The following is an 18403-nucleotide window of genomic DNA, read 5'->3' as shown; positions in this document are numbered from 1 at the left end:
TAGTTTACTCCAAAAACACCAGAGTACTATTCTTACTGCTCATAGACTCCCGAACCTTCACCATCTATTTCCTCCCCTGAGGGTTGTCCTAGTTTTCTTTCAGAAGCCACCAGCGATTTCTGTCACATCTAAAAGTCATCTTCCAGCTTAATATCCCAAAACAGCCAACATGTAAGCACCCTCTTCTCTCACTCACCCTTGCTCAGGGTTTCGGTCCTTCTCACTCCTGGATCTCTCTGTTACTTCAGTGGAAGCATGCCTCCATAGTCTATTCTCAGTCAACTCTGTTTCCTTGCTTGCTTGCTTGCTTGCTTGCTTGCTTGCTTGCTTGCTTGCTTGCTTGCTTGCTTGCTTAGACTGGAGTCTCACTACATAGCCCAGGCTGGTACTGAAATCTTGACCTTCCTGCCTCAGTCAACTCATCCCTCTCTAAATCCTCTTCTCGGTATGTAGGACCATTACTACTACTTTGGAGCACACATATGTAACAGGTCCCAAGCACACCTCTGGCGCCACTCCACCTTTCTTCTGAAGAGCCGGTGAAGATGAGCACCCTAACCCCACACTAAGTATAGGAAGTCAAGGCAAAGAGGACAACTGGGCAACTTGCACCAGGCACCCAGTGGCCGGGGAGACAGCTAGGCAAGGACAGCGTTTGTCCCTAGGGAGTCCTTTTCACAGTGGAAAAGGTACCCCACCCCTTAATTCTAAGTGGATACAGTCCAATTTCAGAGTGCTTGGCTTGGTAAAAAGAAGAAACATTTACTATCACTTGTACCATTAGCGATATCCCTTCTTACAGGATACAGAAAGCAGGAGTCGACGGGGAGCTCAAGTAGCTAAAATTCAGACCCTGGCCTCTGGCTCCAGGCATGTTCTCTCAACAACCTCGATTCCTTGACCTCACAGCCTGTTGTGAGGGTTTAACTAAACAGATCACAGCTGTACCATGCTTGGCTCAGAGTTTGGCATGTAAGAAGCACATGATATAAGGTGACAGTCACTACAACCGTCATCTTTATCCACATCAACACTCTGACCCACTTCCAAAGCTTTGACCAACTCATTTATCAGATTCTTCATTGGCTCTCATCTGCCAAGAGGTATGCTAGGTACTGTGGTTACAAAGATGATTAAAGCTCAGTGCCTGCCTCACCAAACTGCAAATCCAACAGCCACAGAAATAATGAACTAAAACACAGCTGTGTGAGCTCAGGGGAAGGGATCGTGTGCCAGCATCAGGAGGCATGGGGTCCAAGTAGGAGAGGTAGCAGATTTAGAGAAAGGAATGCTAAAACAAAACAAAACAAAACAAAACAAAAAAACAAAACATTTGAATTATTAGATGTTGGTCATCCTGGGTCACTAGTAAAGACAGGCCAGAGATGCGGAACAACATGAATAAAAGCAGAAAGTTAGGCAAGAGCATGCTGTTTGTGGCCTGGAGTTAACACTTGTCATTAAGAAGCCATTCAAATAAGATAATTAGACTGAGATATAGTCAGAAAGCAAAAACTAGAAATTCTAGCACCTAGAAAGATACCTTGCACATAGTAGGTCTTACTAAACACGCTGAGGATGAATAGGTGGCTAGAAGAATGAAGGAATGACCTGAAAAGAACTGTCTCCTGGTGTCTGCACTGAGAGAGGAACGTATAAATTTAAAAAGCTAGGGCAGTCGAGTGAACACAGGTGTGGCGTATCTATTTTAAGGCATGGTAGGAGAAACTGGGGATAAGATGGAGAGTGTTAATACACAAGCTAAGGCCCAGAGAAACAAGAGGCTTGGGGAAACCATTGCTCTCACAACCTCTGGGCTGAGGTAGCATCAGTGTGACCATCACCAAATCTAGTGGCCTTTGTAAGTATTCAGTTAGAGCTCTATCTCCACAGCTTGTTTGTACATCCCACCTCAAAGAGAATGCCTCTATCTGGATTCCTCCTGCAAAGTGACCATCCTTCAAAGGCTCTTTGCTCCAAGGAAGCCTCCCCTATTGATCATATCAAGAAGCAATCTGATCTCCCATTCTACCAGCAAGGCTGTGCTCAGCAATCTATGGTATTCATTTCTTATGCTGAGTCCTTACAGCAACTACATGAGATCAGGACCTTTATTATCCCTAGTGGACCAAAGAGGAAGCTTTCAGGCCATAGTGGCTTGTATCTAAAATCCCCAAAAGATAATGTGTTTGAGACTAGCCTGTGCTACATAGAGAAACCCTGTCTCTCCAAAGCATAAGCACAGTGGACCAAGTACTTTTCAAAGACGACACAAAATATCTTCCTGCAACCCACCAAACTGATACTGTTACTTCAAGTCCCATACCTCTGACAGGAAAGCAGTGAACACCTTCAGTTTCCACAGGGATTGGAAGCTGATCCTAGGACCAAACCCAGCATTTTGTTGCTTCCTGGCAAGGAGGAGGATTTGCCTGGGGTCACCCTACAGTATAGAAAAGGCAGGGTGCCAGCCAATGGGAAAGCCCATACTGTATCCCATCACTGGACAATCTTCCATCACACGACTATCCATTTTGCACACTCACATGGCTTCGTTTATTGTTCTTAAACAGCACTTAGAACTTCTCTGTGTAGGCTTCAACTTCCTTCTGGACAGAGATTATGCTTTGGAGATCCCAGAATCCTCCCAGTACAAAAAAGGAGCCACAGACACACCACCATCTAGGTACAACAACTAATTGAAGGACTAGCTACACAATATGACTATGAAAATGTTCATGAACTTTCTTGAGTATACAGATGTTTGTATAAGTCAGCCATTTCAAATCACTGTGTAGAGTTCATTTGATTTTCACGTCTTATAAAGCATATTCCAGAACCAAAGCATCGAGTTCATTAAAGCATCATGCTCAAAGCCTGCCATTTATATTTCACAAGTCTAGGGTTGATGCTTGGAGGCTCCTGAGTTTCTAGAATACCACCAAGCAGTTGCCTTACAAATTCTGCCAATCAGTTGTACCACAAAGACATATTATATCTTAACACTGATGGACATTTTTTTGTTTTTTTGTTTTTTTTTTAATTCCCAAACACTTGTTAGTTTTGCTGAAATCCCACGGGTTTTACATTGGACCTGATTTCTTTTTAGTATACAGTATAAGAACCTGCGAACAGACCATAAAGCCTTGGAGCAGGTTTCTACAAGAGAAAGGGGGGAAGATTTTTACTGCTGCCTTTATTTTTTCCAGCTCCTGCATACATAAGGGAAGTTAAGCATACTTCCTGTAGGCTTTACTCTCCAAGGAGCTCTGAGCCATCATGTTGCCGCCCTCTACTGGTAGCAATGGCAGGTGACCCGTTCTCTAAAGCTACGGGTGGATGTTTGGCCTTGAAAACATCAGAGTTTGGGGGCTAAACAAATTTTGTTTGTAGGAATAAATTTGACCAGCAGAGGCAGATACAATTGACTCCCTGAAGTAAAAAGCTCTCCTCCATTTCAGAACCCTTTAGATGAACTCTTCTGTAGTTCTTATAGTCACTAAGCCATAATCACACCTGTTTATATTTGTTTACTGTTGTAGGTCACAGTTCTTGAATTATAGCAGGTGCTCGATTAATGGTCATCAAATACAGGTACGAGTAAGCTAGCAGAAAAAAAAAGAAAGCCTCTCATTTTTCATCTATAGAATTTTTTGTCAAAAGGGAGGGAGATGCAGAACATAATTCAATGTTCCTGCTAACAGATTTTAAAATCAAAGTAATGCCTTTCTCCTATAACTGAGCAGAATAAAATGTCTGGCACTGTTTAGATTGGGGCCATTAGACTTTCAAGCTAATGGCTATACTTTTCATTTCTTTCTTTGAGGTTCTCAGTAATTGCAGGGTGGTTGAATTCTTTTCTTTTTTTCTACAAAGCTGAAGAAAGGAAACTTAAGCTGCGCATAGCTGTGGCAATCCAGCAGCCGTCCATGTTCTACTGGGAATGCCTGCTCTGGGCTTGACTCCTTCTCCTGGCCTCCTGGCAGCTAGAGACGGAGTATAAAACCCAAGAGCAGTCACCTGAAACCCTCGCCATAGACTTGGGCTTCTATGGGAATGGAGAAGTCATTAGATGTTTTTATAGCAGCAGTTATGGGGCTGGGCAGGGAGAAAGCTTGGCTGGAGTAGACAAGTCTCCAACCAAAGGGAAGCATCCTGAACTAGGGGTGTAGCTCAGTGGTAGAGTGCTTGCTTAGCACGTGAGCAGCCCCTGGTTCAGTCCCCAGCACCAAGGGCAGGAGGCTGGGAGACAACAAGAAGGTTCCATCTTGGGTCTCACCTCTATTCTAAGCATTATCCCCAGATTTTCTGGAATCTGTGACTTCTAGTTAATTCACCCATTACCTTAATGAAACCAGAGCCTATTTCTGTACTTTATATAATAATAATAATAATAATAATAATAACAATAATAAATGTAATATCAACCAACAGAAAGAGAGAAGTCAGAAGAGAGAAAGAGAAAAGAAAGTGAGGGAGGAGAGAAGAAAGGAGGGGACAGGAGAAAGAAGAGAAGGGACCAAAGAAAAAGAAGCTGGAGGTGTCTTCTGGTTGACAGATGGCGCCTCGCACGTGCTCAGTGCATGGTAGGCATCCAACAAAGTCAGACAAGAGGAAAGTCAATTCTCAATATTCATTGCCTGGGTTGTTTTGTCTTGGTTTCACCTTTTTGCTTGTTTGGGTTTTGTTTTGTGCTGTTCTTCTCGGATGGGGTTCTTCCTCTGTCACCCTGACTCAAATAGCTTCTGGGGTAGGATTATAAATGTGAGCCACCATGTCCAGTCAAAATTCTTTTTTTTTTTTTAATAAAGCACAGAACGTTTGTTTGGTAGTCTCCTTATTTGGTTTCTATGGCAACTCTAGCAGCCCTTTCAGGGACAACCAAACCTAAATCAACCGCTCAGAGTGTTTGGTCCATTGACCATCAGGAGCTACCTGGAGGCTCCAGAAAAAGCAATTATCTGCTTCTTCTCAGATCCACTAAATCCAAATCTGCATTTTAACAATGCCCTGAGAGGTTCCTTAGTATATCCCATTGTGAAAAGTCTCTGAGACTCAGGCTACCTTACCATCTCAAACCTCACAGTTTTATCCATACAATGAAGAAAATAAAGACAAGACTATGGTTGGAACCTATGAAATTACTAATATGTCACATTTCTACCTACAGAAACAGTATATCCATATGACTCAAACCATTAAATAAAGCTGTCCATAGTTGGAAAGAAGGTGAGATGGCTAAAATTGTCCCTAGTCTCTCTAGTTAATTAGTTAGTTAGTTAGTTAGTTAGTTAGTTAGTTGCTAGTTTTCAAGCAAACTCTCAATGCTTAAAACTCTGCAAGTAAACCACCATTTCTTGGGTAGAAAGAGATAAGTCAATGAGTTAGTCATTCTATCCAACTGTTTCCTTTGAGTCTCGTCTGTGTCATTTATTATACAAGATACTGAGGATTCTGAGTCCCCAAGTTGGAGTCTTGATGGAGAATAAGCTTGGTAGTACTCAACCTTGCTACTAGCCAAAAACATGAGAGGCCATTACGTCCATTCCTTCATCTCACTCTCTCTCACACTCAAAGCCTTCAGAATGGATTCACTTCCCTGTGGAAATGAGAAATAAGGCTGAGAATTTAACAAACGTCCAAGATCAGCGGGTAAATGATGAACTTAGATACAGAATCCAGTCAAGTTTACCTAACAGTTGTGGTCAATGCTACACTGTATCAACATGGCATGTGGCGGCCAAGACCTTCTTTCTTTCTTCCTTCCTTCCTTCCTTCCTTTCTTCCTCCCTTTCTTCCCTCCTTTCTCTCTATCTTTCTTCCTTCCTTCCTTCTTTCCTTCCATTCTCTCTTTCTTTCTTTTCTTTCTTTTTTTCAACTGCTTCATTCTTTTCTCATTTTATCACCTCCTTACTCCTTCTGACATCCAACTCTAATTTGAAACAGTTGAATCACACAACAAATAGCATAGTTGGGAAAGGCAGGACTGCTTTTTATTTGGATCAACTTGGTAGTATCTCCTGGGTGACTGTAAAAGAAAATATTATGGCCCTTGACGAGTATTTTATTACCTATCCAGTTTCAACTTGTTCTGGAAATTTCGAGAGATTTCTTCAGTTTCTTGACAGGGTACTCCCAAGGCCAACAGAACAGAATCTGCCCTTGGATGCCCTGCCATCGCACAGCAATAGATAGGTTACCAAACTTCCTGTGGCCATTCCCAAATGGAAGCAGCCATAGACTCATTCGCTTAATGGAAAAATACAAACCTGCTATCGTTAATATAGTTGAGGTCTTTGCTAGGTCTGGCATCTCTACAATGGCAGCAGAGACTGCTGTATCCACCCCCACCCCCAACTCACCCCAGGTCTTCCTCTCCACTGCAGGGTAAACTGGACCCAAAGTCTCTCAGCCTTTCAGCACTGGCTCTCTTTACTGGAAGTCCTTCCTTCTCCATTTCCCTTTTCATTTTCTTTCCCAGTTTTTCCTCCACCCCAATCCTGTAGTAATGCAAATTGAATTCAGGATCTTGTGTTTCTCAAGCAAGCACTTTACCACTGAGTCACAACCCTGATATTTTTGTTTGTTTGTTTTAATTTGAGTCAGGGTCTTACTAAGTTAACAGGCTAGCCTCAAACACACCGAGGTCCACACAGGCCTTGGGAGTTACTGCTTTTCCTACCTCAGTCTCCTGAGTGACTGGGATTACAGGCATGCACGAAGAGCACATTTCTCATCTCTTCTTCAGTGGAAGGAAGCAGCCCTGCACATAGATTAGGTAAGATAGACAAGTCCTATAATTGACAGGCAGCCCTCACGGGTGATTCTTTTACTCCTCAGGCAGGTTTACTCTAAGGTATTAGCTCCCAGAGTTTCCCTAATGAGGTCAAGTTGTATATGACATCTCCCATGGAAGGAGCAGGACTTTTACCTATTCGTTACTTTTGAGTCAGTGATGTGTCAGCCCCATGCCTAGCTCAGCTTCCTGATTGGCCGCATCCTGCATGCCCCTCACCTGTTGCTTGGTTCTCACTCTGGTGACCCATCTTTCAGTATCACTAATTCTAGCTTCTAGAGACCCTAATGGTTGTTCAATGTTATCAAGTGTACTTTCCTAACATACTTGGGGTCCTGGTTTGGTCCTCAGCCCCTTTGTCCTTCAGGAAGAGAGACCCTGTTAGAAATCTGATGAATACATTATCAAACATGATTTCTAGAACTGCCTTGCTCTTTGCTTTCCCCAGATGTTGGAAGAGCTTTGCTGCCAAAATGACCTGGCAAGAGCCCCAAAGATGCAAAGAATCCCAGGACCCAGAAGGAGAGTCTTGCTGGAGCCTCAGAATAAGCCAGCACATTGAGACTCAGACTCCATGGAGCCCTCAAAGATTTCCTGAAAAGCTTCCTGACTCCTTTGTTTCTTGACAACTAAGGGAAGTAGGTAAACCACTGAAGACGTTTGATCCAACAGCTATTAAACAGGCATCCTGTAGGTCTCTGAGACTGCACATTCCCATGCAGACAGAAAAGAGCATAAGATATGGCAATCCATTTAAGGCTTTTACATAGCTTTTAAAACCATGAAACAATTAATAATTCTCCATATATGTACACATATACATGATTTCAGGAATATATTATTTCAGGAAGTTTCTAGCACAGTAGATTTCTAATTTTTTCTCCCTTACTTTTGAGACCGTGTCCTTCACAAAGCTGGAGCTCAAGAATTCAGCTAGAGTTGCTGGCAGTAAGCCTCAGGGATGCTCTTGGTCTCTCTTCCTGAAGCACTGAGATTACAAGTGTGCACCACAGATTCCATGTGAGTTCTGGAAATCCAAAAACAAGTGCCTGAGTTTCTGGAGATCCAAATGTAGGTTCTCATGCATGAGAGGCAAACACATTGCCTCAGCCTCTAAATCTAAGTTAGGGTGTATTTATTTAGGATGATACAATAAGAAAAAACTTCAAAGACAATGAGGGAAAAAGTAGAATCTGTATGAAGAGAGAGGAGGAAGGAAGCTGTTCTGAGCATGAGAAATGAAAAGAAAAGTCATACATCATAGGAATGGATTACACATTAAATACATCCAAATACTAGACTAGGACCTATCCATGGAGGACAGACTATACGATGGATGTGATGGGAAGATGGATGGATGGATGGATGGATGGATGGATGGATGGATGGATGGATAAATGGATGGTGGATAAGTGGATGGATGAATGGATGGATGTATGTATGTATAAATTGATGGATGGACAAATAGATAACTGAATAGAGGACTGGATGGATGGATGGATGGATGGATGGATGGATGGATGGATGGATAAATGGATGGATGGGTGGATGGATGGATGGATGGATAGATGGTGGATAAGTGGATGGATGAATGGATGGATGGATGGATGTATAAATTGATGGATGGACAAATAGATAACTGAATAGAGGACTGGACGGATGGATGGATGGATGGATGGATGGATGGATGGATGGATGGATAAAGAAATGAATGGAAGGGTAAATAAGTAGAAGGATGAATAAATGGGTAAGTGGATAGATAAGTGAGTGGAGAAATGAATAAATAATACCAATTAAGGTAGTCATGGAACATTAACAAAAAGTGGCAAAGACTTTTAATTAGCGTGCCAATTTCATTTTACTTCATGCCAACACATTTTGTTTCAAATGTATCTGCTACAATAATAAGAAGGCATTTTGCAAGAAGGCTTTTCCTTGCCTTTAAAGGTAAAAGTGCACAGTATTTTTAAGATCTGACCCAGACTTGACCCTGAACTTCTCCATTTCCTAGTGGCACAATTTGGGACATTTTTCTTCACCTTTCTTAACCTTGGTTTCTTCATCTGTATGCTGTAGATAACACCTTACGACATTCTCCAGAGGGGTGAATGAACAGGTGAATCTCTTAACTCAGTGCCTGGCACACAATAAGTAGTAAGTAACTTTACGAATGAGTACACACTAGAGTTGATTCATCCAAGTCCTTTTTGTGGCCAAGAGTCTATTTAGAAGGCATTCAGGGGGGCAGCATTAATCTATACTAAAATACATTAATGTAAGGCAAATATTGTCAAGAAAGAGTTCTAAGATATAGACAAAGGCTCAGCTATGTGACCACTTCGTCTCTAGGGCTTAAAAAATAGTCATTTTGAAAAGCGAATGCTTTCATTGTTCCTCTCTATATGGGCTACCAGGCCTGTGGTCATTGCACTAGACCATGGCCAGGATAAAGTGACACCAGAATTAACTTAGGGCAGATCCAGGCATGTAAAACCTGGCTCATTAAAACTGAGGAAGATTCATTCAGAAGAACAGTCCAGTAACTTTCTTCCCCCATGGTCTCACTTTGAGAGTTACCTCAAGCAAGCCATAGACCAAAAGATAGAAGATGGGAAATTTCAGAAATCAGCATCTCCAAAATTTGTATTTATATACCACTCTGTACTGTGTAGAAATAAATCATTCTTTTGGTATCTGTATCCATGGTTTATAAGCTACCCACCTGTTAGCTACTTAATAATCATCTTGGTTGTCAGGTCAACCACTGTGCTTGTATATTGGGGTCTGGCATGGTCTACAGTTTCGAGTATCCACTGGGGATGTTTGAATTTATCCTATATTATAATTTCTTATTTCGTACTAGCATAGAGTGACAGAAGCACATTGCTAGAACTTCCAGGGGCTGAGAGGAGCAGCGCAGTGAGGGATGCCGAAGGGCAGACTGTACTAGCAGGCAGTAGTACATCTTCCTTTGGTCACAGGAAATTTATCCCATCTCTAATTAGGGCTGTGTTTGTAAAATATAATCTAGCATTGCATATAGAACAACAGAACCTCAGTACTGAACTATAGCTCAGATAATGTCTACACAGCACACTGGGTTTATACTGGAGATGTGGAGAGGTGAAGTGTCTTAGTCAGGATCAGAGAGTCTGCCAGAAAAGGCATCCCATGGTAGAGAAAACACCTAGGAAATTTGAGCTATGAAAACAAAAACAAAAACTAAGGTTTTTCTGTGGTTAGATATTGTCAGTACTAATGAGAACCTGTTTTTTTATTTCAAAAATCACACACTATAATAAAAGCATAAATATATAATCTATTTAAGCAGTTGACAAGAACTTTTAATGTCTTTAAAGTATATAGCAGAGAATATTAAGTTGCTCTGAAATCTTCTGCTGTGACTGAACCATTCATGAAACCCTAAACGACTATGTGAATTTGGGTATCCCAGGAATCAGAGTGCAGGACAAAGTTCTGAATGCATACATTTTACTTGGGATGTAAGCCCCAAAGTGGGGTGAAGTGGGACAGAAAGAGTAATACAAAAAGGGAGTGTAGCGGTCTCAAAGGCTGTGTGAGCAGTTTCTGTTCTGAGCTATATTGTAAAGCGGTAGCCCAAGTGGAGAATGGGCCCCCTGCTCCAGTGTTGGTGAGAGGTGACTTCGTGAGCTGTAGAAGCTCAGAGAAGAGAAATAACAGCTTCAGTCTGTGCTTCTGAGGTTGCTAAGCATGCTCAGGGGTCTCGGATAGAAAGCATTGAAAGATAACTCCAGAAAGTACGCCCGAGGAATGTTTACTGAGATGGAGAAAAACTATGTGTGTGAATCTGAGTTTTCTAGAGAAACAGAGTACATAAGTATGCCCTGGGATAGAAAAGGAGATTGGCTTATTCCTAGGAATTGGATCACACAGTAATATGGGCTAAGAGGTCCAAGACTGCATCCAGCAAGCTGGAGATGGTCGATGACATGGTCCTTGTACAAGAATGAGGAGAGTGAGCACTGCAGCTCTGGCCAAGGCCTAGGGCAAACAGTCAGGCACAGTCAGAAAATACTTTCTTACTAAGCTCTCCCCCACCTCGTTAGGACATCCAACAGCTTGTATGACGTCACCGGTGTTTGGAAAGGGAATTAGTTTTCCACAGTCCACAGATTCAAACGTTCACTTCGTGCACAGACACCTTCACAAACACACACAAAGTCATGCTTCACTGAATATCTGGGCACTCTATGATCCAGTCAAGTTGAGACATAAAATTAACCACCATTCCAGTGGGGAAAAAAAAAAAAAAGGTTAAGATGATCATGTAGTTCAGAGGGTCAGGACTCCTGTTTAAGGCATGCGGATTTGAGATGCCTCACAGATCAATGACAGATCAGATGCCTTCAGCCAATGACAGACAGAACAGCAAAATTTAGAAGATGGAAGTTGGGGAGAGCCTGTGGCTGGAGTCATAAAGTTGGGGAGAGCCTGTGGCTGGAGACATAAACTTGAAATTTATTGATCTAAGGATGGCTTTGAAGTAAAGAAAGTGGATGACAGATGCAGTTAGAGAGGAACAAGACTCCAGTTGAGAATCCTGAGGCACTTTAATACATTTCACCTGTTATTGTTTTTCAGTGTTTCTGAACTATGTCTAAATAGCTCCCGTTTTATAAAGACACTAGTCACACTGGATCCAAATGAACTTTTTTTAAACTTAATTATGTATAAAAAGGATTTCATTTTCAGATTGTGAGGTGCTGAAGGTTTTGAATTCAACTCGGCCTACATCCTTATCTCTGTTTTGGATTGATGACAACTCCATCCTGTTTCTGCCCACATCCTTAGCCTGCTCATTCCTGTTCTGGGCACCCATAAAATAGTTTTTGCAGATTGATTCCTGGAAAACTACTGCTGACTCCTACGACCCAGAACTTGGTGTCACTCGCCTGGGCTTCCCAAGTTCCTGCTGACAGTGGTATAGCATTGACACCAACACACTGACTTCATCTTCAGTATCAGCAACCCACTCGGGATGAAAAAACAAAATCACCAGTAGTGAACACTGGGTCATTAGCTGGTGTCTCTTCTGAGATGGTGAATATTCAATAATAAAGAGATACACATAATAAAGGAAGATCTGTGAAAGTTGGGGAGCAGTACAGAAAAGGGGCCTTGGATAGAGTCACACTTCAGAGTTCTCAAGTTCATTCTGCCATCAACTCTCTGCTTTCCCTTCTTAAACTGTTCCTGATTTATCTTTTAACATACAAAAACCACTCCAGTTCTAGCCATCTGTAATAATAAAATGACTGACCCCAGGGGGCCAGGAAAATGGCTTGTTCTGTGAGAATGCTTGCTCTGCAAGCACAAAAATCTAAATTGAAAACCTCCACATTCATGTAAAAAAAGAGGCATAGCTGTGCATACTGGTAACCCCCAATGTTAGGGGCCAGAAGTGGGTGGATCCCAGGAATTCACTGGCCAACCAGCATGCTGGAAACTATGAGCCTATAGCTTTAAGCTCTGAGCCAAGTCTTCTCTTGTCCCTGCCCTCCCCCTCATGATCTGACACCCTGTGATGCCCTCCATTACATCTTGACACATAAGGAGGGCCTTCACGGACACCAAAGTATGAAAAATGATTTTCTAATCTGTATAAAAGAAAAGCATTCTGTCTGCAATATTCTGACATACTTTCCAAATCAAGGCTCCTTAAGAGCAGAGACTGCTCCACTCTAGTCAACATTGCACCCCAAGCTGGCACATAAATATCTGTAGAAGCAAGCAAGCAAGGGAACATCTTGGTAGTTTTTGAGAAATGATTGTCTGAAATAAAAAGAGGGGCAAGTTGCTGTCCAGTGACCCAGCGTCCCGGCATACAGTAGCTACTCAGTAACTGCTCATTAATTCATCCCGTCTGTTAGGATAATTAGAATGCCTAGGTTTCCACCTGAGACCAATACTTAAAATTCCCCCCCAAAAGAGTTGTGCAGATCTTCCCTCGGACTTTGATCCTCCTTTTGGCAGCACCCTGCACTGGCCTTCAGGGAAATGAGTAATGAAAGATTTTGCAACCAGGAGAAGGCCTGGGCCAAAACCAAAGAGGAGGGCCAAGTCCCCTTAAGGAGAAGATCCTGAAGTGGTTGAAAGGAACTAAAGCTATGCTCAGCTCTCTCTCTTGGGTTTGTATAAATCCTTTACTTTTTAGCCTCAAAGAAACTAAGGTCTTTGAAACCACTAGAGACATCCAGGAAAAGAAGAAATAATAGGGAGATGGTATCTATGTATGTGGGGGGTAGGTCTTGAGAGGCACTGGGGTTTACCCACAACCAGGCTCCTATGTGCTGCTGGAACACATTAGCTCTACATGCTAGGACCATGCAAAGGCCAGTTTGGGGGCAAACTGAGGCCTAAGGCCCCCAACCTTCACCTCCATCTCCTGTTCTGTCTGTGAGGAGCACTGTCTATACCCTAATTCACACGACGCCAGTCCTTGGGCTCTCATCTGCCTCCACACTCTGAGGCCCAATTTCTCCACTTCTGATTGATTCTACATCTTATGGCCCCTTCACAGACATTCCTTGGGCCCCTCTGTCCACTGAATTCTGTCTGGACTCAGCTAGTGGGAGGTACTAGTGTGAAGTGGAAAATAGGGCCAGGGAGGGAGGTTGGGGTGTGGTGAGCATGTGGTAAGGAGTGTGGCTGCTAGGTCTGCTTCAGTGCAAATGCCTGGAAATCGTGAAGCTGCAGGGCAGAGCTCAGTGGTACCCAGCACGGATAACCTGAAAGTGAAAGCAATGGCTCCCAGAAGTAAATCTTTCCTCATGAAGAATGACAGGGGACCATTTAGGTAGACTTGTATACAGCTTCAAGATGGCAGTCTGGTCTCTGCAAAGCTTGTACTTAGGTGTTGGACCAGAGCTGTTTGAGCAAAGGCAAAGCATGTTCAGCCCTTCTAATTTAGCCCACCAGGTGCACAATACCTACATTGACGCTATTCAGAAACTGGGCATCTGAAAGATGCTTGCCTACCCGATGTGCAACCTGGTCTCCTGACTTTAGTTTATTTATTCTCTAGATGAGAGCCAGGCTTCTCCTAGTCACTTAGGAGTAACAGTGGCCTCACACACAGACTGCATTTTACAGACTCCCAAGGACTGCTTCTGTGTTAATCCAAACACAGGACCGTGCATGGCAAGGCTCTCAGACTAGCTATGCGGGCTCCTTAGTGGAAGCTCCTGGGTATGCAGAGAGGAACATAACTGGGCCACAGGTTTTGGGGGGGCCAGTGAGTATGACTGGGTTCACTGAATGTATTTGCTTGAGAACCCCTGGCAGTTAGTTGCGTTTGTTCTGAAAGTGTCTCATGGGTGCTGCCCAGGGTAGCTCACACTCACACACAAACTTCCCACCCCAGCCTCCTCGGTACTGGGGTCACACCCCATGCCATTACACCTGGCTGTACTTTGAGGCCCTCTCTGCTGCTCACATGACTTGTGGATCTATGAGGGAATCAATGGGTCTACTCTTAATGACCGAAGAGCTGTTTTTAGAATGCTCCTTGGCATCTGTATTTCTGGGAATCTAATCCTTACCTTACCTGATTCCAAGGGAATTTTTAACAATGGGGAAAGGAAGAGGTTATGTTCTTGGCCTCAGAATAAGGTTTTTCCCTAGAGGTCAAGATTTCAGAGAAATTAACTGCAGAGGCAGGGGAGTATGTTCGTGCTGTAGCTGTGAGTTTTGTTCTCAACGCACCAGCTATATGTCCTTGACCCAGACATTGTCTCTAAACCTCACTTTCCTAATCTGTAAAATGGGGGCTATTACACCCATCGTACATCAGGAATCTAGTGAGAATAGACGTGGAGTCTATGTGATGCCTCAGTGTTGAACACAGTGTAAATGCCCAAAGGAAGCCTTTAATTATAACCATGAAAAAAAAATCACATTTCCTAGGCATATTTTAACTCCTGTGTTTGTTTCAAGACTGAAGAAGGAGATGAGAAGAAAGTGAGAGAAAGAGAGAGAGAGAGAAAGAAAGAGAGAGAGAGAGAGGGAGAGAGAGCAATCTGGCTTGGAAGGGAGCTTACTCTTTGAAGCTGACAAGTGTAATTTGTCTTGAGACTGCCAAGCACTCCAGTTGAGCCTTCGTGTGGGAAAGAAGAGACAAGCAAGATTAATCTGGGGCCTTCATTACTTACTCCATCTGGCCTGGTTTGGCACGGCCCCTTCCCTCTATAGGCAGATTATTCCTTCAAAAGCCTCAGCAGAGGGTTCTCTAATGGGTTCTGACATGGCAGGAATGGGGCTCACACAGCTCTGAGATAAGGGCCCAAGACGAGGCCAAAATGCTTCCAGCACTACAGCCCAGATGCTCTGCCACAGAAGGCATAAATGAACTGAAAAGGAGCCAAGGCCTCTGGGACGGGTGAAGCCAGGATCTCAGAAGCACCTGGTCTCCACCCTGGGGAACAGCCGGATCCGCCTTTGGGCTGGTGACACGGCTTACCTGACTGGGATGTGGTCCAATGACCACAGGCACTTGGTAATCTGCTCTTACAGTCACACTGGGGAGAAAAGAAGTGGCTAGGAAGAAGGTTGGTTTTTAAAAAGAAAAAACTTCTCTAGCAAAAACCTTGGGGATTTTTCCTCTCACATTCATCCTTATGACTGTGGTAGTGGTGTGAGGAGGGAGAGGGAGGAGGGGGAAGGAAAGTACTGACTTAATAACATATCTGCAAAGCAGGCAGTGTTACTACTGGGGGGGTTGGAACAAGGGGCTTGTCCAAGGTCACATCTTAAGTGACTGATCCAGGACCACATGTGTGTCTGTGGGGGTAAGTGGTTCAGTCTACACTCACTGTAGCAACCTCAGCATCTCAGACAGAAATGTAGGGAGAACCTTCCACCGCCCCCTGAGGTAGCAGCTCCATGACCTGACTCTTGTCTTCTGGGACAGGCTGGGACCAGGGGTGGGGGTGGGACACTTTTGAGCTACCCTCAGATAGATGGCATCCTCAAACCACACAGAAAAGCAGATGTATCAACCAGGGCTCTGTTGGTGTTGGAGTTGGACACGTCTGTCTCTGGAACAAAGGCTCTGCTCTTTTTAAACACACACAGTTCTGTTCGAGAGCCCTCAGTCGTGTTCCAGGGTTGCAGAGGGCAAAGTCCAGCTCCAGCCTGATCGCCTGGGCAAACTAGAGGCTATACAACACTGCCATCTCCTGGGAGCAAGGGCCACTCTGGTATGCAGACTGAAATCAGCATAAAGCCCGGTGACACTGTGGCTCAGGACTGCCTGTGTGTGTCCACTGGCTAACAGATCTCATGGAAATCAAAAACTTCCAAGTCAGACATTCATTCTTTTTGTGTTCAACTGACAAATATTAAGAGAACCCCTGTTTCATGCTAAGCACATTGCAGGGTGGCGGTGGTGAAGCTAAGTTAACTAGTTCTCAACAGGCCCAGTAACTCACCCATGTAATTCTAGCAGGCAGGAGACTGAAGCAAGGCGAAGATCATGGCCAGCCTAAGCTAGCTTCTAGGGCAGCTTGGGCTGCAACCGGAGACCCTGTCTCACCGACCGACTTGGATAAATGGCTTCTAAATTCATAGAGCTGATAGCTGAGTGGAGATGACAGGCTGTAAACAAGAAACAGCCTTACTGTGAAGGGCCTTGTTCATCCTGACTGTGGTGAGCTCATGAGGAAAAGTTCAAGTAGGAATCACCATGGGCAAGAGGAGACCCTGGATAGTCAGACAGCTTGGGAAGCCTCCACTAAGAACGTAACCTATATGCAGACACATGGTTACAGGATGGACACATGGTCACATGGTCACAAGGTGAGTGGAAGAACAAATAGTGTGAAGGTTCTGACACGGAGATCCTGGCTCAGTACAAGAGCTGAAGAAAGATTTGTATGGATGATCATTGAAAAACAGGAAAAGAGATAAGATAATATGCAGTTCACAGAGGGCCTTACCCTATCTTGATTAAGTCTTTTTTTTTTTTTAAATATGGAACGCTTCACGAATTTGCATGTCATCCTTGCACAGGAGCCATGCTAATCTTCTCTGTATCGTTCCAATTTTAGTATATGTGCTGCCGAAGCAAGCACGATTAAGTCTTTTTAAAAAAAAAATGACAAAAATGTATGATAAAATAGTTTTAGCTGAAAAAACAATGTACTGATTTCTATGATTCTAAATTCTGATGTTCAAACTTCTAGCAAGGCTAGATCCAGCAGCTTAGATAGCATCACTAAGACTTTCTTTTTCTACTAATTAATTGTCTCAGTTTGTCTCTGTATTTCTTTTTTTTTTTTATTGTGTAAATGCATGTGCATGTGTGAATCGATGCCATTAGAATTAAGAAGGGATCTGACCTCTGGCATCCCCTGGATCTGGAGTTGCAGGTGGTTATGATCTGCCCTGTGTAGGCGCTGGGAACAGAACTCAGATCCTCTGCAAGAGCAGCAGGCAATCTTAACTGCTGAGCCATCTCTCCAACCCCTTCTCTCTGTGTCTTAGTCAGACTTATTCTCTCTTGCATGAACAGATTCTGTCAGTCTGGTAAGAAAACAGTCACTGATAGTTGCCAGGTCTCTATCTTTATAATCTAAGTATGATCCAAAAGGAAAAGAGATTTATCCAGATATCTCAAAATGGGAGGATAAAAATGAAGGACAAAGTCTGGCACTGTTTGGTTCATGTACATACCTGATGAGCCAATCTGTGGAGTGGGCCGTCAAAAGGGACATGGTCTAGCCTGGGTCATGTTCCACCCCTCTAACTGGAGTATGATTGAGAGTAAAGGCAGGAACGAGTGGATGCTGTGGCCGATGATAGCCTCGGGATCATAAGACTCAGGGAGGAGTCTCCACCAAGACAAAGCAGGCAGATTGTAGAAGAGAAATTAGGAACGATGGGCTATACTTGTCCCCTGACAAAACAGCAATGACAGAGTGCTGTGAAGGGTTATACAAGGAGAAAACAAAGATTGAAACAAAACTTATTAAAGACCACATGGGTGTGGCCTTGTACACCTTTAAATCAGCTTTTTTGAAGCAGAGGCAGGCAGATTGTGTAGAGGTTAGGCCAAGATGATCTTACATGGTGAATTCCAGGCCATCCAGCACTACAAATTCATAGTGAGACCCTGTCTCAAAACAAACAAACACAAGACCACACTGGCTATTATAAGGATGCAATGGAGGGAGCATGGAAGCAGAGAGAACTTCAGATTCGAGTTCAAGTCAACCATCTCCTAACTAGCTAGGGCTTACACAGAAACACTCAGTAAACTACAGTAACAGCACTTGCCGAGTATCCACAGACCTTGGGTTTAGTCCCCAGCACCATGCACACACAGGAGGCCATAGTAAAGCCATTTTGAGCACAATAGAACTTGCAGGGAAATATGAGATGAATATGAGATGCCTTCATGGAACAAAGGTAAGGAGGAAACAGAAAACAATTGAGAGTGAAGTGTGTGGCTGATGCTGCAGTTAGCTCCTTGGCAAATTCTTCCAGCCTCAGATGACAAAGATGCTCAAATGGTTCACAATCACATGGGAGAGGGAGACAAGGTCCAAATTGTATCTGAGAATTTTC

General features: G+C 43.5%; 1 non-coding gene across 1 annotated transcript; it reads right to left on the bottom strand.

The window, feature by feature from the left end:
• Nucleotides 1-16801: 16801 nt before the first annotated feature.
• Nucleotides 16802-16908, bottom strand: LOC116097200. Its single transcript, XR_004121262.1, has one exon. It is a non-coding gene; the product is annotated as a U6 spliceosomal RNA (small nuclear RNA).
• Nucleotides 16909-18403: the final 1495 nt, after the last annotated feature.

Source organism: Mastomys coucha, unplaced genomic scaffold, assembly GCF_008632895.1.
Source record: "Mastomys coucha isolate ucsf_1 unplaced genomic scaffold, UCSF_Mcou_1 pScaffold18, whole genome shotgun sequence".
NCBI classification, from domain to species: domain Eukaryota; kingdom Metazoa; phylum Chordata; class Mammalia; order Rodentia; family Muridae; genus Mastomys; species Mastomys coucha.
The sequence above is the reverse complement of the archived record's forward strand: the minus strand, read 5'-3'. Positions and strand labels throughout refer to the sequence as shown.